The sequence below is a fragment of the Triturus cristatus genome, chromosome 11 (genome assembly GCF_964204655.1).
Source record: "Triturus cristatus chromosome 11, aTriCri1.1, whole genome shotgun sequence".
In the NCBI taxonomy this organism is placed as follows: domain Eukaryota; kingdom Metazoa; phylum Chordata; class Amphibia; order Caudata; family Salamandridae; genus Triturus; species Triturus cristatus.
In genome coordinates, this window is record NC_140594.1 from 542,886,209 (window position 1) to 542,910,331 (window position 24,123).

Here is a 24,123-nt window from a genome sequence, read left to right on the forward strand (position 1 = left end):
TAGGAAGTGTTTGGTATATTTTGCATAAAAGCCACAAAACAATGTAAAATGCAGCAAACTTTGCTTCCCACCTTGGTTACATGGACAATCTAAATTTCCCAAATTATGGGTATAACCCAAGGGGAAACAAAGTAAATTTACCACACTTCCATCCCTAAACCTAAATAGCAAGCTCCTGTTCCATCTGCCCAGTTTCTTGCGCAAATAACCTTGGGGCATATTATGTGGCCTAGCACAAGGTTCTTGAATAGGAATATACCTGAGGATTGCTGGCTTTGCGAGTTCAATATTTTCTCGATTCACTCGGTACAGATCGAATAAGGCCCTTCTTACTATATTCTTATGCGAAGAGTCTATTGTTTCAGGGGCTAAGAAAAGGTGCCCCATTTCTACACTTGCTAAACTCTTCTGTACCGCATTAAGCCAGGGAATGTAATTGGCCCGCTCACTTTTTAGGCAGTCTGAAATGATATCACGGGTCAACGAGGCAGCGGGGTTACGCCAAATTTTTAACCAAAACAAAGCGGGTCTTGATTTTATAAAATCCTCTATATAGGGGAGATTCAATTCTCTATGGCACACATAGGAGGGTGCCAAAATAACCCCCCCCCCCAGGGCCTTCCTACAGAATTTATTTTTTCTGTCTGAATGTTGGTGCAATTCGAGTAACCCCACACCTCGGCACCGTAGGTTCCTGTAGGGACGCACTGGGTCTTGTAAATTTGTAAAAGGGATGGGATGACCTCGACGTGCTTTGGTTGGCGTAGGGTAGTTATAAAATTGATGGCTTTGCCCAGTTTGTTCCTCCCTCTGGCAACATGAGGTTGCCAGGATCCAAAATCAGAAAACAACAAGCCTAAATAAGGGAAGGTACAAGTGCTGTTTAAAACATTATTCCCTGACATAATATGGCGAATTTTGTGTTTCTTTGGCCCGCAAGACATTATGTAGGATTTTTTAAAATTTGTACATAAGTCAAGATCAGCCATATAAGAAAAGAAGCCTGAGATTAAAGTGCGCAGTGCATTGGGTGTACGACCTATAAGTACCGCATCGTCGGCATAAAGAAGTGCGGGGAGAGGGTTGCCATTGACGAGCGGAACATCGGTGGTTAGTTTACCCAAAGATGTGCTTAATTCATTTATATATAAAATAAAAAGCAGGGGAGCCAGGACACAGCCTTGTCTTACTCCCCTGCCAATTAAAATCTCGCCCGAAACCTCACCATCGTTATTAATACGGACACAGGCTTTTAAATCACTGTGTAGATGGGCCAAAAATTGAACCAACGGTTCATCCAAACCGTATCTCAGCAAGGCTGTCCATAACGGGAACGGTTAACAAAATCAAAAGCAGAACTTAAATCCATAAAACCTAAATAAAGTGGGGATTTTTTAGCTATGGTATATTTATCTAAAACTAAATTTAGGTTTAAGCACTGCTCCACCGTCCCTACATTACTTCTAAAACCTAACTGACATGGGTGTAAAATTTTATTTTCTTCAGCCCAAGTACTAATCTTATTAAAAATGACCCTACCCAAGATCTTCAATGTATTATCAATTAGTGATATTGGGCGATAACTGCCAGGGTCAAGTCTATTACCTTTTTTGAAAATAGGTACGATGGTGCTGTTAGACCAGGAATCGGGCAGTGAAGTAATAGATAAATTATTAAAAACATTACACAATAATGGTGACCAAAAGTCAGGCTCTGATTTTATTAAATCAATGGATAATCCATCGGGCCCCGGCGCTTTATTTCCTGCGCTTTGAAAAATTGCGTCCTCCGCCTCCATTATAGAAATGTTCGGAAACTTAAAATTTGGGAATTTACCACGGAAGGGATCGGTGCCGTGTAAATATTTGTAAAATGCTCCACCCATACATCCCCTAGTATGCTACAGTTTATGGGAGTAATGTTGGAGCCAAACGATTTCAGGTTCTTAACCTCGCTCCAAAACCCAGCAACATCCTTTGTTGCTGCTGTGCGTACAAGGGATTCCCAATGGGTTTTTAAGAGCTCTTCGGAGCGTGTTTTTAAAGTGCGTTTATAACTAGACCTCAGAGACCTCACCAGTAACTGATCAGGTGGGTCAGCTTTTAGGGCAATTCTTAATTCTCTATTTGCTTTAGAGCAGGAGTTATCAAACCATCTCGGGTTAGTATTAGTATTAGTTAAAGCTGGCTTAGATATCTCCTTTTTTATGGTCTTGCACAGCTCCGAAAATGCTTCCACAATCGCGTGTCCAGGGCAGTCGGAGGATAGACAGGTGGATATTAATCGGGGGTTAGACTTTATAACACGAGCTAACACCCCCTTATTGTCAATCCCCTTCCAGACCACCATGAGTTTATCTGTCGACGCGACTATGTTTTTAGCCCCTATTTCTGTCCGTTTCACCTTTTTATTAATAGATTTGAAACTAGATAAAATCGGGTAGTGGTCGCTATGTGCCGTCCTAGCGACTATGGCCTCTAATAAAAGATCCACAAGTGGGGAGGTTATGAATACGTAATCAATTGTAGATGCACACCCATGCCCAACATAAGTAGCCACAGGACATTTATTTTCAATGGTATTTGCCTTTTCTATAACATTGATTAAGTCCCTTGTGGCCAGGTGGTTAGACAGTTCTTTACCTCTTTTACAAGGAGGGGTTTGACGGTAAATGTGTGCATTAAAATCTCCTCCTAAACATATCCCATCAAGTTTTGTCCTTCTGTAGTGTCATCAATAAAATTAAACAACTTTATAAAATTCATATTAGGATGTGTTTTAAAATCATTATTGTAAAAATGTATTAAACATATTCTTATTCTACTGATGTAAAGCAATGCCTGAAAGCTCCTGTCATATGTTTCCAGCTGTTCGACTTTAACATCTGCACTAATTTTAACCCAGATGGAAAGTCCCCCACTGGGTCTACCCAAAACTGGGATTGGTGCAGTTTGGTTAAAACAACTGTATCCATCAAAAAGTAGGGAAGTAGTGCACCAAGTTTCTTGAAACATCAAGATGTCAAATTTGGAAACCCAATCCACCCAGTCCCCATTTGTTACTTTAGCGTTGAGACCTGCTATATTCCAACTCAGGATTGTCAAATTATTAATCGATGTACCTAAGGTAGAAACATGACTGTTGCCCTTAGGTGCCTTGGCATCATTAGCAGTCACTGTAGTCGGATCAATAGTTAGATCCCCCGCTGGGCCAGATATATTAAGATAATTCCTGCTTATTAGATCTGGGAGGGTAGTTGGTAGTCAGTCCAAGGTGCCCAGATCAGACAGAGCACTGAACCTGTTGTGCAGGGGAAAAGGTGGTAAAGCAGGCCTAGGTGGTCTATAGTGGGGTCTGTAGAAATAACCCAATGGCAGAGAGGTTATGACAGTGGAGGGGGAAAAACACGTATTGATACTACCAAGAATAAATTTAACTGTAGAGGGATTTCTAAAATTAATAACAATACAGTCCCCTTCTATATTCTTAGGTAGTGGTCCAACCCAGCTCACCCGTCGAACAGTCAAAATTTCTCTCATAATATTAGGGCCTACCCCTTTGTGTTTAGATAGCCAGTCTATACACTTGTTGTTTAGCTGCATCCATGACTCACTCTGTCCCTCCCTTAACTGAGGTACGCCTGCCAGGATTATTACATAAGGGCAGGCGTCGGGGGGCAGATGGAGAGCAGACCCTGGGTGTATTGTTAGCCTTGTAGCGGTGGTTTGGCCCTTATCTAATCCAATGGTGGTAGGTACCTCCCTCCTTGTAGCTGGCAGGGTGGGAGCATCCTTTAACATATTAGTGGCCGTACTAGTAAGGTGTACTGGTTCCGTTGCTCCTATCAGGGTATGCTGGGTGGTTTTTACAATGTGACTTCTCCCTTCGTTAACACCTTTGGATGCAGTATTAGAGGTAGTTGCGCCACTAAAAGCATTTGGCCCTTCACTCAAAGCGTCCCTATTAGCGACTTCTAGCTCCTTCAAAAGGTGCTCTCCCCTTATTAAATCAAGGCTGATAGCCCCCTTCCTTTTGACATCTTCATTCTTTATCAGAGTTTCAATTCGGTCTAATCTTTTAAAAATATTATTAAACTGCTTGATCATTTGACATTCTAACTGTTTAAAAATGGTGTCCACAATGGTTTCCATAAAATTCACGTTAGACTTCTTTGATGTGATGCTTTCACTAACAAAATCGGTCTGTGTGCATGTGCAATTATAACCACTTCTTGGGGGGGTAATATCCAAGGGTCCTTCAACGAATTGTGATTGTTCGGTCATAATGCTACTACCCCCAGTTGTTTTTTGCTTCCCTCTGGTCCACATACTCTGTGGTGTGGGTTGGTCCTTATTGCATATAGCTTGTTTCTTTTTATTGGTTAATGATTTTGGTGGGCCTCTTTTCCTTTTTCCTCCAACAGGTTTGGTTTTCGGGGTTACAAGAGGGATAGAAACATGTGCAGTGGCATCAAGCTGGGAGTCCAGGATAATAGTGTCACTTTCCCCCCCCAGGGGTATCAGATGGTAAATGAGACGAATTGGGTTTGTTTACTGTAACAATTGGGGATAAAGATACAATATGTTCTATACTTAAATCCCGGGGCTCAGAGTGTGCACGTAAGAGCTCCAATGACATCCGTCTCTCTGTGCTCGCAATTTCATTTGCAACCATGTTAAAAGCATTGTCCAGCATACTTTCTAGGGATAACGATGTTATGGGGTCGGTCACTGTCGGTTTACCAATAGGATTTGTGGAGCGTTTCCCCCTGATGGACATGTCGCCTCTCTCACCTGACTTCTCGACTTAGTGGGGTGGCCCGCCTGACCACTGATGACCTCAGAGGGCCCGCCCTTTGCCCGGGCTTCGCCCGGCGTGTCCCGTGCGCGTCCCGCGACGCGGCCCTCAGCTGTTCTTATGTGCGCCTCCTGGCGCTGGCGCTGCGTTCAGTGAGCGCGCCGCCGCTAGTGCTGCCGGGAGATGGAGTCCCGGGGCGGCGACGCTGACTCTGGCACCATTTGACTCTTGGCGGTGGCGGTACCAGCAATGGCGTGGACCGGAGTTATGCAGGCTGTCCAGGTAAGTTACTCAGCTCCCCCCCGCTCTGCCGCCCTCAGCTGTTCTTATGTGCGCCTCCTGGTGCTGGCGCTGCGTTCAATGAGCGCGCCGCCGCTAGTGCTGCCGGGAGATGGAGTCCCGGGGCGGCGACGCTGACTCTGGCACCGTTTGACTCTTGGCGGTGGTGGTAGCAGCAATGGCGTGGACCGGAGTTATGCAGGCTGTCCAGGTAAGTTACTTATTAGTAAATAATACAAAACAGTGAATACAAAAGTACATTAGTACATTAGAGATTAAAGACAATATTTTTTTTTTTAAAGAAAATGGAAATCAAAACAAATTGGACGATAATCTTGAAATATTTACAGGCAGATCAATTCATTTGAAGTTATCCCCAATGATGTTGAACAGTAAGCTAATTTATTATTGTCTAATTATCACCGCCTTACATTTCTAGTCCAGGCAGCGATAGGTGACCAGATCTTATGACCCCGGATTCTTGACTGTCTACCCCTGGTGGAATAGATAGCTTTTTCTTGATTGTAAACTCCCAGAAACCTGGTGAGCCACATCTGAAAGGTCAGGGGATCCATATCTTTCCATCTAGCTGCTAGTAGAATTATATATACCGCAGTCAATACAAAGAGATATGATTCCTCCTCCAAACTTAGCCCCAACGTACTATCGTAGCCAAGAATTAGCAGTGTAGATGATTCAGCTACTCTATGCCCAAATACTTCCTCCCAGAACTTTGACAGCTCCTTTTTTAATGAGGTTAATTTATCACAATCATAAAACATATGAGTCAGGGTAGCCGGCCCTAGTCCACATCTGGGACAATAATCATCTATCCTTTTCCCCCATATAAACAACTTAGCAGGGGTAAAGTATAAATTAAAAATAGTCTTATATAATTGGGCTTTTAAGCTTGGGGATAGAAGTATTTTCGATGTTAAAAAAAGACTCATGTCAATGTCAACGTTGGGGTTAGTAAGCTTCAACGCCCAAGATGACTCTGTTCCAAATCGTCGGGAGTTTTGTCAAGAAGCAAGTTGTATAAATTCCCAATTCTTGTCGATTTCCTCGCTATAGCATCCAGAAGTGGAATCTTTTCAAATGTAATCCTGGGGTCTTTAAACTAAGAATATTTTTGATCTGAACAAATTTAAAATAGTGACTGTTAGGAATTTCAAAATCACTCTGTAACACCGAAAACTGGAAATCTGATTTTCCCCCAGAAAAATCATCAATTGTTCTTACACCCATACTTTCCCACTTTTTGGCCATATCATCATTAACCTGTATGGGAAGTAGTGATGAATACCACAAGAGAGTGTACCTGTTAAACCTCGGGATTATCATAATCCTAGAAACCTTCTTCCATATTTTCCATGCGCTGGTAATTACCTTAAATGTAACCTTTTTATAATAGCTTAGTTCTATTTGTTTCAGAAGGAGTCCTTGGGCTTTCATTCCAATAGAAAGTTCAAATATGGTGGGTATTTCTAGATCGGGTCTAGTTCCATTTGCAATCCCAGTATTAAGCAAAGGGGCTATTTGATGAAGAAGGGCCGCCCAATAGTACAGTGTAATATTAGGAATTGTTAGGCCACCCCTGCTATGTGGTAGGGCTAAATACTTAAAATATCTCATAATTTTCCCATATTGCCAAACAAAGTATGAAAATAGTGATTCTAGTGTTTTCAAGATGTTGTCTTCCACCGCCAGTGGTATAGCAGGAAATGAATACAGTACTTTCGGGAGCACATTCATTTTTAAAAAGTTGCCCCTACAGATAATAGATAAGTGTAAGCTATTAACCCTCCTATGTTTTTAATCAGGGGTTCATAATGATATTTATTGATATCCTCTAGATTTTGAGCATAGATGAACCCCCAAATATGTAGCCTTGTCTGTTTTTCTAGGGTCATTATATTCAATGTTATCAGTGCATAGGATAACAGTTTTCTCTTTATTAAGTGCATAGCCTGAGTACCGACCAAACTGTTCGGCAATTATATCTATTTCTAAAATTGCCTCAGCTGGATTTGGTGTTAATACTGCCACATCATCAGCATAAGCGAGGACTTTAGTCTCATAAGCCCCAGTAATAATTGGTTTAATTTTCAGGCTCTGCAACAAATTAATAATCAAGGGGTTGATATATAGGGCAAATAAAACCGGAGACCAGGAGCACCCCTGTCTTGTTCCCCTGGATATGTTAATATTGTGTGATTCTTTACCCATTAATTGCAATCTAGCTTTCGATTGTTGATACATAGCTCTAATTGATTTAATAAGCTGGGGCCCAAAATTATTTATCTCAAGTATCCCCCATAAAGACTCCCAGGACACCCGATCAAAAGCTTTCTCGGCGTCGAGGAGGATCATAGACATCTGGCCCCCGTCTCAGACATGATATCAAAAAGCGAGATGACTCTGCGGGTATGATCAGTGGTACCTTTGTCGGGGATAAAACCATGTTGCCAAGGGGAGACCAGATGTTCGATGACCCTCCCGAGCCGGTTAGCCAAAATTTTAGCATATAATTTAGAGTCTGAATCGATCAGGTAGATCGGTCGGTATGAAGAGGGATTCTCGGTAGGTTTGCCTTTTTTAGGAAATATAATTATATCAGTCTCTTTCCAAGATTCGGGGGGAATTCCACTTGATTGTACTCCATTAAACAGATCCAATAGAAGGGGTAATATTAAAATCCCTAATATTTTATAAATCTCTATAGGGATTTTATCAGGACCTGCAGCTTTACCTGAGGCCCAATCAGAGAGGGCTAGTTGGACTTCTGTAATACTAAATTCTCTTTCTAGTTCTTCTCTAATTGGGTCATCCAGACCTCTTCCATATTCAAGGTTTGCAGACAGTTTTTTTACTGCATCCCTAACTTCCGCAATGTCTTTCGGAATATCATCTTGATATAGCTTTTGGTAGTATCGTTGAAATCCCTCAATAATATCGTCCGGATTGGTATATTCATGACCATCTAGTTTGATAGAGGATATTACATTGTGGGAAATCTTATGCCGAGTGCGTAGGGCCAATAGCTTACCAACCCTTTCTCCGTTTTCATAAGAACTATTCAGATGCGACTGAAATACTTCAGCGGATCTTGGGGTTAGCCAGCTGTTTAATTCTGTTTTTAAAACCAATATCCGGTGGAGAATATGGACCCCGTCTTCACCCTGCACTATTGTTAACATATGCTCTTCCTCAGCTCTGGCCAAATCACGTAACAGTTGTTGATTTTTAGATTCCTGCTGTTTTTTTGCTCTGGCCGTGTAGCTCATAGATTCCCCTCTAAGAGTGGCCTTGAAACAATCCCAAACAGCCCCTCTAGCCACCCTATAACGATTCATATCAAAATATTTTTGTGCCCATTCCCTAATAAATTTTATATAATCTTCGTTAACAAGGAGCTTTCTGTCAAACGTCTATTTAGTATGATGTCTGACAAAGTGAGTTAGATCTATTACTAAAATTAAGGGATTATGGTCCGAGATTATTTTAGGGTGTTTCATAATTTCCGCTTGGGGTACCAAGTCTCTTGTTGCAAAAAAATAGTCAATCCTAACATATTTTTGTGTGGATACGAGAAATAAGTATATCCAGGGTCGGATTGATTTTTTAAATTTCGACCTGCATCTCTACCCTGGCTTTGTTTCCCAGGTTCAGAATCTAAAGAGATATTTAGGTCTCCACAAAAAATTATAGATTTTGGCCAAGAGGCGACCTCGATTTCAAGGTCCTCAAATATTTGAGGGTCATCTTGGTTTGATCCATAAACCGAGCAAATAGTAAATCCTGATATAAATTCTATAATAGCCCACCTCCCCAGAGTATCCACTACCTTACGCTTAACTAACCCTAATGATGTTTTAGCTAGGATAGCTACCCTATGAGTATTAGAGGTTTGACTTGTACAGGCTAGAATGTTATACCCCCAAACCTTTAGTAATTCTCTTCTCTCCCAGGGTATATGTGTCTCCTGTATGCAGATTATGTCCATTGATTTTAAATTAATTATTTCGGCAAAGCGGGCCCTTTTAGTCCTATCATTCAGGCCCGCCACGTTCCAGGAGCAAATTGTTATCTTGCCCATTAAGGTCTCCTAAACAGGTCCAAGAATCCCTTTATCAATATTCAAAAGCCCTTGTTAACCTTCCAAGTGTATCTTAATTCTTGTCTTTCACTTTTCTTTCCTACCTGTTTCACTGTTTCAGTAATATTTCTGGAATTGCTTTTTTAACTTTTTTTGTATTTCAAACCCCCCCTCCCATCCGCAAAACACACCCATCACCCCTACTGAGGCGTACAGACTCCAGCTAGAGTCTGTTGATGATGAACGTGCGACACATGACCAAAGCTTTATCGCTATGACTTTCACCTTGCTATATAAGTGCTGAGCTCTAAATTCACCCGAGGACCTTTTCACATTTTTCCCCCCCCCCTTCTTCTTCCTCCTCCTTCTTCCCTCTTTTTCTCTTCTCCTTCCTTTTAGCCTCCCCCATCCTTTTACCCCCTTTCTTTTTTCCATCTCGTGTCAACCATGTATATACAAAAAAAAGAAAAGAAGGAGGGAGAAGATGGAATCACAGCATATAATTCCCTTTAAACCGTTGAAAAGGAGGACCCAATATATAACACATACTACCGTATCTCATTGTATCCAAGAAGGGGCAGACCTAACCTAGCTAGATAACCCATCTAAATACTCTTTGGCTTTTATCTTCGACAGAAAAAATGTGGTTTGTCCCCCCCAAATCACTTTAAGCCGAGCAGGGTTATTGAGATAGGCCTGGGCTTTCTTATCCTGAAATGGCTTGATTAATTGGCGCAGCCTCCACCGTCTCTCGACGGTGGAGTGTCAAAAATCTGGTCGTACAAAGTAGGAAATCTAATTTCTAACTCTCTTTGACTCTGGTCTAACCTTTTCAAAAACTGCCTGGTGGATTAAGAAATTACCAAAATAGACCAGGATGGCACGAGGAAAAGCCCCTGCTTTTGCCGGATGTTTTATATTGAAGGGAACGCGGTGAGCGCGTTGGATTCCTAAAGCCCAGTTCCACCCAGTGAGTTCTGGCATAGAGTCACGAAAGAGTTCCACCACATAAGAGAGAACATCATCACCCTCCAACTCTTTGGGAACCCCAAGCACTCGTAGATTGCTCCTCCGCTGGCGGTTCTCAAACTCCTCTAGTTTCCATTTGACATCCGCCAGTTGTACCTCATGAAAGTCCGCTCGTACTTGATTTGAAGCCAATTCCGACTCATTAGAAACAGTTCTAGACTCTAAGTCAGTGAGCCGATCCCCAAATGCGCTACATGTTTTAGTTAATTTGCGGACAACACCTTGCACCTTACGCATAGCGGCTTGGGCATTACGTCCATCTTGACGCGTTTCTTCACGGTGCATTGAGATGGCCTGAAGTATGGTATCTAAAGTTGGGGCAATTGAGGTTGAGTGCTCCGAGTGTTCCAGATGTATAGTGTTTGAGGTATTCGGGTGATCGGTAAGTTGGGTTGTGGGGGTATAGTCCCAAGCCAAATCCTTTACTCCATGTCTCTTCTTTTTTTTCTTTAGAGTAGTTTTAGTTTTTGAGCCAGGATCATCTCCCTGATCACTGCAACTCTCATCTGTGGTAGATGAGATATCTTCAGACCACTCACCCCTATCCAAAAAGGAGAAGAAGTTGCTGGGGTCTTTTTCCGGTTCATAAATTTAATTAGCTCCAACTTGTGAAGCTTGTTGTGTTTGGGGGGTCCGCGAAGGGGTAGGTGTAATATTAACCCCTGCTGCTCCACCCATCGTGTCCAGAGACCCCCCTAAGTTGTTATCATCACAGGGGGGAATCACCATCTGCAGAGCTCCCACAGGGTTAAGCAAGTTCCCTCCCCCATCAGAATCAGTCCCTGCTATCAAAGGGGAGGGTAAACTAAGCATACCTTCATTCACAGTCACCATCGATCCGACCCTTGCACTCTGCTATAGCACTGACAGTACGTTGTGAGCTTCCTCAATCCTCTCACTTCGCTGTTCTGGGACGTCCAGTACATCTAATGCAGCTCCCGCTAAACCGAGACCATCGTACTCACTTTCCTTAATTGAATCGATGCCAGCAGTCGCAGCTTTCACAGCCTTCGCAACTTCCACGAGTCTAATCTTACTCTTCCCTTTATGACCCGGAATTGCTCTCGCGGCCGCCCCCGCAGCAAATCAGCAACAGTAGGACCGGCCGGAGGACTTTTCTGTATTGTACCGGTTCCACGTCTTGTCATCTGAGTTGGAATGCTACCTACTAGGGGACCGAGGCAAGATGGCGGTCGCGTGAGACTGGTGTGCGCACGAAATGACCAGAGCTCCCAAGAAAAGTATAGCAACAATGCTGAGCTAAAAGATATTACAGTATAAGGAAATGCTTCCGGGGACCTGCGGCGAGGAGATAAAGCCTATCAGGAATCAATTATACACTTTAGGAACCATAATCGGGCTTGCCGTCCTGAGGTATTTGGGGAGTGCATACTTCAAAGCAGAAGCGAACCAGCATCGGCAATTTTACCCGCCATCTGAGGCTGATACTGGATGCAGAGGTCCTGTTGAACTCATCGGGATGGCTCCGATGGCCCCGAAAGCGGTGTCTGCCAAGCCCAGGGCAGCAAGACTGGCGCTGCGTGAAATCTCCGAGTCAGGCGATCTCGGATCTGGAGGAGCTGCAGTGGAGACGCCCGGCTCATCCACTCAATCGCCTTCTCATATGAACATCCAGTGTCTTTCTAAGCAATTTCAACAAAGGAAAGCAAGAAGCTGATAGAACTGATATCTGTGATTTAAAGAACTAATAATAATTGTAAGAAATTATATCATTGGTTGAAAGGGGTGAGAACCCATTCCAAACAATCCTTGTTAGTTTGATCAAGAAAAGTCACCAAATAAACCTGTGTTTAATTGTCAGGTAGCTTGGCACAAAATCAGTCAGGCTTATCTTAGAGGAAATGTGTAAAGAATGTATGCAGTACTCCAACAGTAACAAAGTGAAAACGCAGCAAAAGAATTACAACAAATCAATTTAGAATGACAGAGGATGTTTTAATAAATAAAATTACACCAAAATGCAGAGATGGCCGGCACAGGTAAGCGTTAGAGTGGTGGGGTGGGGCATTGCAGGGGGAAGTCGACAGATGACAGAATAGGTATTGTTTATTTATTTAATCATACCTATTACTTTGTCTTTCGACTTCCCCCCTCCCACCCAGCCCTGCCCCTGCCCCACCTAACCTTATGGCCCCACCCCGCTTACCTTTGGGGGCTGCTGCTGCCAAAATGACAAAAATCCACTGAGTAGAACCAGAGTTACGCGTTTATACATTTGTAGGTAAAAATAACATCAAAAGGCACGATGCATCCAATTCAGGCATCTGGTTGAACTAGACCATGACAACTTCACAAGTTCAGGCTGACCGAAATGGAGCACAAGCCATATCCAGGACTTGGGGGTATATTATCAAGGACGGCGTTAAAGATTATCGCCGGTTTAGCGGTTGAAAACTGCCGCTGAAGCGGCAATAATGAGCTTGATAATATGCCGCAGAGAATTCCAATAGAAGCCCATGTTCTGGTGTAAACATGGGCTTCTATTGGAATTCTCCAGGGCATATTATCAAGCCCATTATCGCCGCTTTAGCGGCAGTTTTCTGCCGCTAAACCGGCAACAATTTTAACGCCGTCCTTGATAATATGCCCCTTGGTTCGGCCTTTCTGACTTTGATGCAAAAATGATGCAGTTCTGATCTGTGGCTCCTTGCGTGGCTTAGAATCACACTGTGATGGATCCATTGAGGCTTTCAGTCGAAAGCTGGCCGGCTCTCTGGGTCTCTGCATTGTGAGGCAGATCCAGCAAGCTGCCGATCAGGAGATGTGGGGTGCTGCTATGTGAGGCCCTGCATCACTCTGCATTGGTCTGAGTCAGATTCTGTGAAACCTTCCATTAACCAGGTAGAAGTACACTCTGACTTCAGCCAAGGGTCCAGGATAGAGGACAGCACTTGGGGGTCAGGACCTATGCTCCCTGTTGGGTAGGTATGTGCGCAGCGTGCCACAGCCATGCTTCTTCTAGTGCCCAGACTCTCTCCGGGTTTGCACTTGCCACTCTTACGACCAATAGAGATAACAAAAGGTAGGCATGAGAGTCCCCTTTCTCTTTTCAAGTGTTGAGGGCAGCACTCCTGTAGGCCAAGCACATCACCAGAGACAAAGTGGCTGTTGCTTTCATTTTGATTTAAGAATGGAGCATTTCAAGAGGCCGACTCTAGGCAGTGGGGCACAAAGACATATGTTTGATTGTAACTCACACCACAATGAGATGGTGAGAATGTGGCATCATGGCCAGAGCTGCAAACTTTTAAAAAATGGGTAAACAGGTTCTAGAATATGCTCAGGTAAAGCACTCCAATACTTTCCAGTCAGTTTGCGTTATATAAACCCAAAATAAAATGAAGCTTTCAGCAAGACTATTTCTGCCTAAAGAACGGGCAAATACTTTTTAAGCAATACTCTTTTTTGCTCATCATAACACCAGAGGGCACCTTCAAATACATGTGGTCTGTACCCTGTACAAAACATCTCTTGCATTTGATTTAATAGCCAATAAAGATGCTCCATCTATAATTAGAATCTAGGCCACATATAGGGGACACACGATCCCTGACTTGCATAGTTGACTAACAACATTGTTATCAGAGCGGGCAAAACAAACGTTTCTCAGTTCATGTTTAAACATTTTCAATAAATATTTCACATGTAAACCGATGTACTAAGGTTAATCCCTTTTGTGTTATAATTAGGGGTGGGCGTAACTCTTGTAATTTAGTACAGCATAATCATTGGGAATGACCTAAGAAATCTTCGAGATTACACATAATTATGCAAGAAGGGTTATTCTCGGTTTAACACCATTTCTAAGCACAAAAATTCCTCTCACATCCAAAATGGGCAAGAGCATGCATTTCAAGCTAAGAAATAGCGCTAAATGCACAGGACATGAATAGTGAACATGAGCAGCTGCTCACATTATGTAAATGTTCTCTCTCATTAGGGTTTTCTCGCCCCTAATTTACTGTTATTTTATGAGAAGGAGTAATTGCGTTATTATCAGTAACTGTGCATCAAAGAGTTCAGCAAAATTCCCCAAATTACTCCATTACTCCAGCGTAAATGAAATTCCACCTGTGCCAAGTTTTAGTTTTCTAAATTTTGATAACACTTTACCATGTTTTAAACATGATCTGTGCTGAATGACTAAAATGCCACATATTCGAAAGACTTGACTTAATGCCGAGCTCCTAAGCATCAGAGATGACCCTTGGCTCAGCTGTCCCTGTTAATTTGTTGGCTCGCCTACCTCTACCTTGCAACATAGTCAGGGCCCTTGGAACTATGCATCAGGAGAGGACCAAATTATGCAGCAGTGTTGACTTTTGCAGGAAAAAGGGCAAATTATTCAGCGTAATGTGTCACATTTTTTTAAAGAATAACTTCATTAATTTGTCAATTTTTCACATAATAACACTGTCTGGGCAACTGTCTCACCTCATTAGTGTAACCAATAAGGGGAGGGGACAGGGCTTTTATATAGGTCCAGCATACATTCCCAAGCGTAGTCCAACAAAAATAAGTATGCAGTTCCTCACATGAAGAAAAGGTGAGAATGTTGGATGGCTTAATGTAATATAATAGTCACTGAAAGAGAGGAAAGAGGGGGAAATTCCTCCTTTTGGAATAAGTGCCCTCAAACACCCAGCCAGCTGGGTGTTATGCTCCATCATAGGGCTTTGTTCCTCGTTAGGTCGGCGCTGCAATACCTGATGGGCACCCTATGAGGGGCTCTTTAGTGGAGATCTTTAATTCTGTGCCGTTTGGTGCAGTGAGTGTGAGGGACCTAAGAGAGTGTAGATATATAGAAAAGTAAGTTGCTAGACTTGGTGTTTATTAAAACAGGAAGTAGAAGTCCACTCAAAACTATTTTAATGACACTGGCTCCTATCCTGATTAAAAAGGGTTTGGTGCATCCCTGTCTCTATGTAACAGGATGTTGCGCAGTGGTCAACATGTTTCTTGCTCTTGTGTCAAGATTGACAGTAATTCGTCAGGACCGAAGCTAAAAGTGTAATCTACACTGAATTGTGATTCTCCTGATCAGTGGGTACAGATAACCCACAGAACAGCACCCTAGGTGTGGTACCTGTCATCTGGATCAGTCAACCCTAGTAGGGTTGCTGGCTCTCAGCAACGACTCCTGGCTCGTGAAGACACTCTGAAATGTAGTGTCATACGTTCACCGCGAAACCGTCAGCGGACAAGGTCCCGGCGGTGCTTCCCTCTGCAAAACTAACCAAACATAGATATAGATAGCTAACTAAACAAAGAAACCCCACAAAAATTGGTACTTAATTGACCTAGAAAAAAGACTATTGCCCCATAGCAAAATGTGGTAACTTATTTGCTTGAAAAATAAAAAAATGTTAAAAGTGTTTTATAATTATTATTTTTTAAATATGTATGAAATATTATGATATAATATGTAATAATATTTAATATATATTATATCTGATATTGTAAAATGCAATCAAAACAATGTTTACAATACATCTAACATGTACAATGTTTATATATGGTGTAAACAATACTTGAAAATATTTCAAAATGAAATAACATTATCAAACATATAAGACTGATTTGGATGTTCGTGGGAAAGCCTCTGACCGCTGGTTGGAGGCTTTCTGATCAACATCAACGGTTTAAACTTCGACCGCCATTTTACAAAGACGGAGGTCGGAGTTTAAACAGGCCGGTTAATCAGACTCAGTTCTGATGGCCTCAGGGAGCCTGTCCACAAGTCAGAAGGGCCTCATAATCCCTAAAGGATGGCATTCCTTCCATCGGGCTTATGACTCCATTTTCCGACAGCAGTTCCATGTCGGCCTTTCCGACACAGAACTGCTGTCGGAAATTTTCTTTGGGGGCCCTAGCAAGACCCCCTTCCCTTCTGGCCTTCTTGTTGTGGCCTTGGGGTGCAACTATGATGCACGCCTTCACATCCCTGCAACATGTGACAGGCACTGAGACACATGGTGCAGAGATGTGCAAAAACTTACATTTTTCAATGGGAGCTTGTGTTGCGGTAGTTTTCGGCCCGCTGCACAAGGTCCTTTTGAGAAATGGAAGTTTACGACCGCACTTGCATCTAAATTGTGGTGTCAGAGCTGCATCCAAATCAGGCCAATAATGTTATTTAACATACATAAAAAAGTATTAAAAAATCTTACTGTATAATTATATTTCACATTAAATAATAATAGCTTTATACAATTATTTGATATATATTAAAAATATATTATTTAATGATCAAAAATTGTTAATAAAATGTTTCTATATTGTTTAAAAATATGTCAGGTTAAAAACATGAAAATATGTATTTTTTTAAAAACATTCTATATTGCTTAAAAATATATGTTATCCTAAAAAATAATTAAAAAAATATGTTTATTAAAAATGTAAAACAAACACTATAGTCTACATAAAAAATGTAAAAATAAAAAATGATTCAAATATGTTATTATATTACAAACAATATGTACCATTTCACATAAAAACAAACATATAAAAATGTATGTCATAACATTCATATTCTCTATTTCTAATAACATTTAAAAATGGCAAAATATTTTTTGTAATAATTTTAACACAAGATGTAGAAAACAAATCTCTAATAGTTAATTTGTATACAAAATGTTTTATTCAATTCAAAAATATTTTGTGTTTAATAAAAATATATACCAACAAATAAAAATTGTATTTACTTCTCTTTTATATTATACTGTAAACAAATAAATAAATAAAAATTCTACACACTACACTTTATAGATTAACGATTCCACCTGTATTAAAACTACATTCACAAAAAGTATTACACACTAAACCCTACAAATTCAATATTCCTACTCCAATCTAACTAAATTCAGGGAAAGTACTGGACACTAAACCCTAAATATTGCTATTCCTACTCCAATATCTGTAAATTTAGGGAAAGTGTTGGACAATAAACCCTCCAAATTAATTATCCCTACTCCAATATAACTACATTCAAGGAAAGTGCAAATTAAGTATTCCTAACTAAATTCAGGTAAAGTGCTGGACACTAAGGGGTCGATTCCGATCTCGTTGGGAAAGCCCTCCATCCGAGTCGGATTCTGAGGGTTTTCCGACCAAACCGTGCCTCTGGAGTCCGACTGAGCAAGTACAATGCAGCCGTATGCTGATGGACTTGGGTCGCTCGGACTCCCATTGAAGTCAATGGGAGCTGGTCGTACAAAATGTACATGGGCTGCCATTGACTTAATGGGTATGTTGCGAACAAGGGCGCCCCCTGTAGTGTGTACGCATTGGTGCCATCCGCACCGTACATGCGTGTGCAGGGGGGACCCTTGGGTCTCCACCAGTGACCGATTCGGAAGGCTACGGGTGCAGGGGGGTCCTGTACAGCTCCCCAAAGGCAGCTTCCCGGACATGTTGCGAGTTGGAAGCATTGGCTTGATCCAGCTGTTCGACTCGTGCATTGTACTCGCTCGGTCATGAAACGTCTCCATTGCGCGGTACGATTTGTGTACGTACGGGTCGTACAGAGCGGTTCAGAACCGGATGCGGGACGGTCGGCGCTTACGCGTTCATTCGCATCGTACTTGGACGTCCGGACCTGTGTACGACTCGGTCGGAAAATAAGCCTTCGAATCGGATCCGCTTCTAACGTACCCGATTCGGAGGCCTTCGGGACGGGATCGGAATCGGCCCCTTAATCTTCAAAATTACTATTCCTACTCCAATATAACTAAATTCAGGTAAAGTGCTGGACACTAAAGCCTATAAATTCATTTTTCCTACTCCAATATAACTAAATTCAGTGAACGTAGTGGACACTAAACCTTACAAATTACTATTCCTACTCCAATATAACTAAATTCAGGGAAAGTGCTGGACCCTCAACTCCACAATCTAGTTATTCCTACTTCAATATAACTAAATTCAGGGAAAGTGTTGCACACTAAACCCTACAAAATAAATATTCCTACTATAGTATAATTAAAATTTCAGAGAAAAAGCTGGCCACTAAACCCTCCAAAATAAAGATTCACATTCCAAAATAACTAAATTCATGGAAAGTGCTGGACACTGAACCCTACAAATTAAATATTCCTACTCCAACGTACCTAAATACAGGGAAAGTGATGGACACTAAACCCTACAATTTAATTATTCCCACTCCAACATAACTAAATTTGAAGAAAGTGTTGAACACAAAATCTTAAAAATTAAATATTGCTAATCCAAAATTACTAACATCAGGTAAAGAACTAAACACCAAACCCTAAAAACTACTGCTACTACAATAAAACAAAATTAATAGAAAATACAAAAAAACTATTATAGTCATTATATTTTTAGTTTTAAATATATAAAGTTTTTAACAAACATAAACAAAACACAAGAACAAATTACAAATAAATATTACAAAATATTTAGAAAATATTCAAAACTAATAAAAATTCAAGTTTCTATACAAAAGTTGCTCATTATGTTGTTAGTCAGAATTTCCCCCCGACACCATCTTGGGACCGACCAACCTTGAGTTGGTGATTCCGACCACCTGAATATGATGCGACCAAACACTGTTCGGTCGGATTCCAAATTGTGTCTATGGGAGACTTGAGATACAGCTGTGAGACGGCCGTAACACCTGGCTCCTATAGAGAAATGGGGTGGGGTGTAAAACCCTGCACCCTGTTCCTGGCACCCCATGGTGCCGGACACACAGTGCAGGGTTTTACAAGGGGGTACCTCAGGTACCCCCTCTGCTGTGCCACCAACCATAGGCTGCAGGGACAAGGAGACCCTACCAGGGTCCCACAAAGTCATTATCCGACAGCCTATCTGTAAAGGCTCACCTGAATTTACTACAGGGACGAAATGGATGGAAGCGATGCTAGATCTCAATTTCCCTCACCTACCTCCTTCGTCAAACATAGTCAAAGCAAAAGAGGGAAGGTGGGGATGGAGGGAAACAAATCAAGGGAAGGAAGAAGGGGTAGACGTCCACTGGCTCTTCAAAGGGGGTGGTCTTCTAGAATCCTGAAGAAGAAAGAACAAGGTAACTACTAAACATGGGTGAAAGATCTAGCTGTATGTTACACCCTATTTCTGATGAGTTACCTTGAAAAGAAGATATCAAGTATGTGTGACTAAAAACAACTCCGATGGGCGATAGAACACTCCCAGTGTCTAAAAGAAAGGACAACATTCAGTGTTTTGGAAGGACTGCGGAAGTTTGATATATGAACAAAAGGTGAACAATAATATAGCAACCTAGGTTAGAAGCACCATAGAAGTATACATGACCCTTGTAAAAATAATAATTATCCGTTACTCCTGTATATAGGGAAAAACCAAAAAACTAATTTCCCAGTCATGAGGGAACACGGAAAAATAGGGCAAAAAGGGCAGGGTCACGATAAACAAAATAAAAACACACAAGTGGGCTTTCTGTTATTAGTAATAACTTTTTTTCTTTCTTTTCTGCCGCAAAAGACTTTCACCAAAAATTAGGTATTAGGAATATCCCAATCTCAACCCGACAGCATTTGCAATGACCAAGCCAAACGGAGCAGAATCGTATGTCTCTATGGGCCGCAATCCCGAACCACAGAGTACGATGCTGGATTTGGACAGCTTTTCTGAATTGTGCCGTCTGACTCAAATCAGTAGTCTGAATCAGACTTTGGGGGCCCGTAGTGGCCCCCCTGCACCTGGAGCCTTCCCAATTGGGCCGTTGGTGTACCCATGGGTCCCCCCTTACCAGACATGTACAGTGTGGCAGGCACTAGGTGGTGCCCACCACAGGGTGCCCGATTTTCTCCAGCCACCCCTTTCTTCAATGGAAGCCTATGAATTTGGTCTGAACAAAGGCTCCCATTGGGAGTCCAACCAAATTGTAGCTGGAGGTATCCAGATGCATCGTACTCGGTCGGTTGGACTCTCCTGATTCGATTTGGTCATAAACCATTCCCAAACCCATTCGGTCAGGAAGCTTTCCAAACCGCATCAGAATCAGGCCAAGAATCAGAAAGGTTTCTGGCCCATAGAGTACAATGCGAGTTAGGCGTTAGGAATATCTCAATCCGAACCCAACGGCACTTAGAATGACTGAGTCATACAGAGCAGAATCGTACATCTCGATGGGCCGCGTTTCGGAACGACCGATTACGATGCTGGATTCAGACAGCCTTTCTGAATCGTGCCATCAGACTCAAATCGGCAGTCGTAATCAGACTTTGGGTGCCTGTAGCAGGCCCCCCTGCACCAGGAGCCTTCCCAATCGGGCCCATAGGGGTACCAATTGGTCCCCACTTACCAGCCGTGCACAGTGTGGCTGGCACCAGGGGATGCCCGCCACAGGGAGCTCGATTTTCCCCAGCCACCCCTTTCTTCATTGGGAAACTATGCATTCAGTTGGAACATAGGCTCCCATCGAAGTCAAAGGGAGTCCAACTGAAAAATATCTGGAAGCATTATGATGCATCGTACTCGGTCGTTCAGACTCTATCTATTCGAGTCGGTTGGAAAGCATTCCCAAATCGATTCAGTCGGAATGATTTCCTAACCACAATGGAATAGGGCCAATAGTCGGAACTGGCGGTTGGAGGCTTTCCATCTGACATCCATTGTAATCGTCCCCTTAGTATACAAACATAAACATGCTACCAACATAAAAAAATTGAAGCCTAAAAAATGTAAAACCATGTTGCAATAAAACAAAACATATTGAGGCTGATTACAATGTCGGTCAGAAAGCCTCCAACGGCTAGTCAGAAGCTTTCTGACCCCGACCCGAGGCTTTCTGAATGACCGAGTCAGGTGGCGGTCGGACTGCAGAATTACGATGTCGAGGTTCGGAGCGTAAACCGGCCGTTCATTTCAACGTGTTTCTGGCATCGGGATTATGATGTCAGTTTCCCACAGCCTTTTCGTGACAGCCTTTTTCGACATGGAAAGGCTGTCAAAAAGCAACTTTGGGGGCTCCCTTGCCTCCGCGGCCTATGGTTGGTGGCCGAGGGGCTACCTTAGTACCCCCCTGTAAAATGCTGCACTGTGTAGCAGGCACCATGTGGTGACTGCCATAAGGTACAGGGTTTTACACACACACCCATTTCTTTATGAGAGCCTGTATTATGGCTGGTTTATGGCCTTACCACAAGCTCCCTTGGAGAAAGGGGAATATGCGAGCAAACAGTGTTAGGTTGCATCATAATCAGGCGGCCGGAACCACTGACTGAAGGTCAGTCAGTCCTGAGACGGCGATGGTGTCAGTCAGAGGCAACTCCGACTCACATCGTAATAAGCCCCATGATATTAATAACAATCTGTTTTCATAAAATCACTAACATTTATCTATAAACATATAAACTTTTTTATTTATTAATGATATCAAACAATACAAATAATATGTTCTTCAAATGTATAAAACCAAAAATAAACATAACATTTTTCAGTAACCCAGAAAAATTGAAAAAACAAAAAAATACCAAAAATGTAACACATTTTTTATCTATCAGCAATTTTTTAACATCCTATTACAAAATTGTTTAGTTTATTTAAATATGTGTACATCTAAATTTACCCACAAAATATTGTAACGGTCTACACATTATATTAAATAATATAATATTACAAAAAAAGGTTACTTTTAATATTCTTTCAAATAATACATACAAAACAACACGTTTCAGAACAAAATTATAAATTTATTTTTCTACAATTTTTTTTTATTACGCTTAACCCTTAGCCTCTCAAAACTCTATATCCTACTACTAAAAATGTTTATTTAAAAAATATTACATAAATAATAAAAATCCCTTATAAAATAATTTTAAATGACCAATTACGATGTCGATGGAAAGGCCTCCGACCACTAGTCTGAAGCTTTCCGACCATTATCGAACGCTTTCCAACCAAGGTTCTGATTCTGATGCAGTTAGGAAGGCCTCCTAATGGCATTTGCTCAGTCCAAATCGGATTGGGAACGTGTCTTTCCTACTGACTCGGAAAGGTTTCCGACTGACCGAGTATGATGCGAGTTAGGCGTTAGAAATATTCCAATCTGAACCGACGGCATTTGGAATGACCAAGCCGTATAGAGCAGAATAGTACATCTCTAGATGCTGGATTTGGACAGCTTTTCTGAATTGCGCAGTCCGACTCGAGTCAGCAGTCGGAATCAGAATTTAAGGGCCCGTAGTGGGCCCCCTACACCTGTAGCCTTCCCAATTGGGCCCGTGGTGGTACTCATGGGTCCCCCCTTTCCAGCCATGCACAGTGTGGCAGGAACTAGGTGGTGCCCACCACAGGGTGCCCGATTTTCCCCAGCCACCCCTTTCTTCAATGGCAGCCTATGCATTCGGTCGGAACAAAGGCTCCCATTGGGAGTCCAACCAAATCGTATCTGGAAGCATCTGGATGCATTGTACTCGGTCGATTGGACTCTCCCAATCTGATTCGGTCGGAAACCATTCCCAAACCCATTTGGTTAGGAAGCTTACCAAACCGCATCAGAATCAGGCCCTGAATCGGAAAGGTTTCTGGCCCACCGAGTACAATGCGACTTAGGAGTTAGAAATATCCCAATCAGAAGCCAATGGCATTCGGAATGACCGAGCCATACAGAGCAGAATCGTACATCTCTATGGGCCGCATTTCAGAACAACCAATTATGATGCTGGATTCAGACAGCCTTTCCGTATCGTGCCATCGAACTTGAAGCAGCAGTCGGAATAAGACTTTTGGGACTAGGCATTCGGTCAGAACAAAGGCTCCCATTGAAATCAGTGGGATTCTAACCAAATCATATCTGTAAGCATTCGGATGCATCGTACTCATTCGGTTGGACTCTCCTAATCCGATTTGGTCAGAAACCATTCCCAAAACCATTCTGTTGGGAAGCTTTCCAAACCACATCAGAATCGGGCCCCAACATAGACAGTTGCAGTTCACAGCCCGATTAGGTTGTCGGAATGTAAGCCACCCAGTCCTTCTGACTTGGTTCCGAACCGGTTCTCGGAGTCTTCCAGATGGTTGGAACGGCACAATATCTCCCTATGGTCGGGATTACCGCCGTCAATATTATGATCTCAGTTTTCAACAGCCTTTCTGTGCCGTCCTTTCTTACACAGAAAGTGACATTGATATTATTTACGTCACTATTTTGCTAACACAATATTCTGTCACTTGATATTTCAAAATTGATATTCTGTCTCAACACCCTAGTGCCAGTGGTCTCTCCCTAAAACTGAAATATGTGAATTGTTAACCCCAATGTACAAAGTCTTTAGCCCCTTTATAAGTCCCAGATAAATGGAACCAGTGGTTCTCAATGCATGGGAGTGAAAGGGGTTACCAGAGCCTGAAGCACTGTTTGAGCCACCCTGAGTGACTTAAGTAAACCTATAACACCAATTCTGCCGTTGAAGACTGAAGGAGCAGTGCAAACTGCTCGAACCGGACTTTGCCCTCATAAAATGTGGAAAGGTCAAAGCACTATTTTTAATATATGTCAATCAAGCCTAAGGTAGGCTTTCATAGCCCAGGAGGCAGCGTGCATTTTATAAAGGTGAGGACATGTAAGTGCCTGCTTAGATGACCCTATAGAAGCCTTTTCTATTAAAGACTATGATAAGTCATCAGTGGCCCATAGGATAGGACTGGCACTCTAGCCCCACCGAGGTTGCCAGCCCCATTATGGTATCTCCAAAATATGTAATGTTTGGTATCAAACAATGTGCCTCATTGCCCCTGACATGATTCTCACTCATGGAAGGGTTGATGTAGCATTCACCCAGGTGGCTAGCTTAGAGGTTACTCACCTGGTTGCCTCAGCCTTTCCAGTGCTCTGGCTGGCAGCCTGCAGCTGCTACCACTAAGATAGGGCTCTGGCCCCCTGCCAGGATATA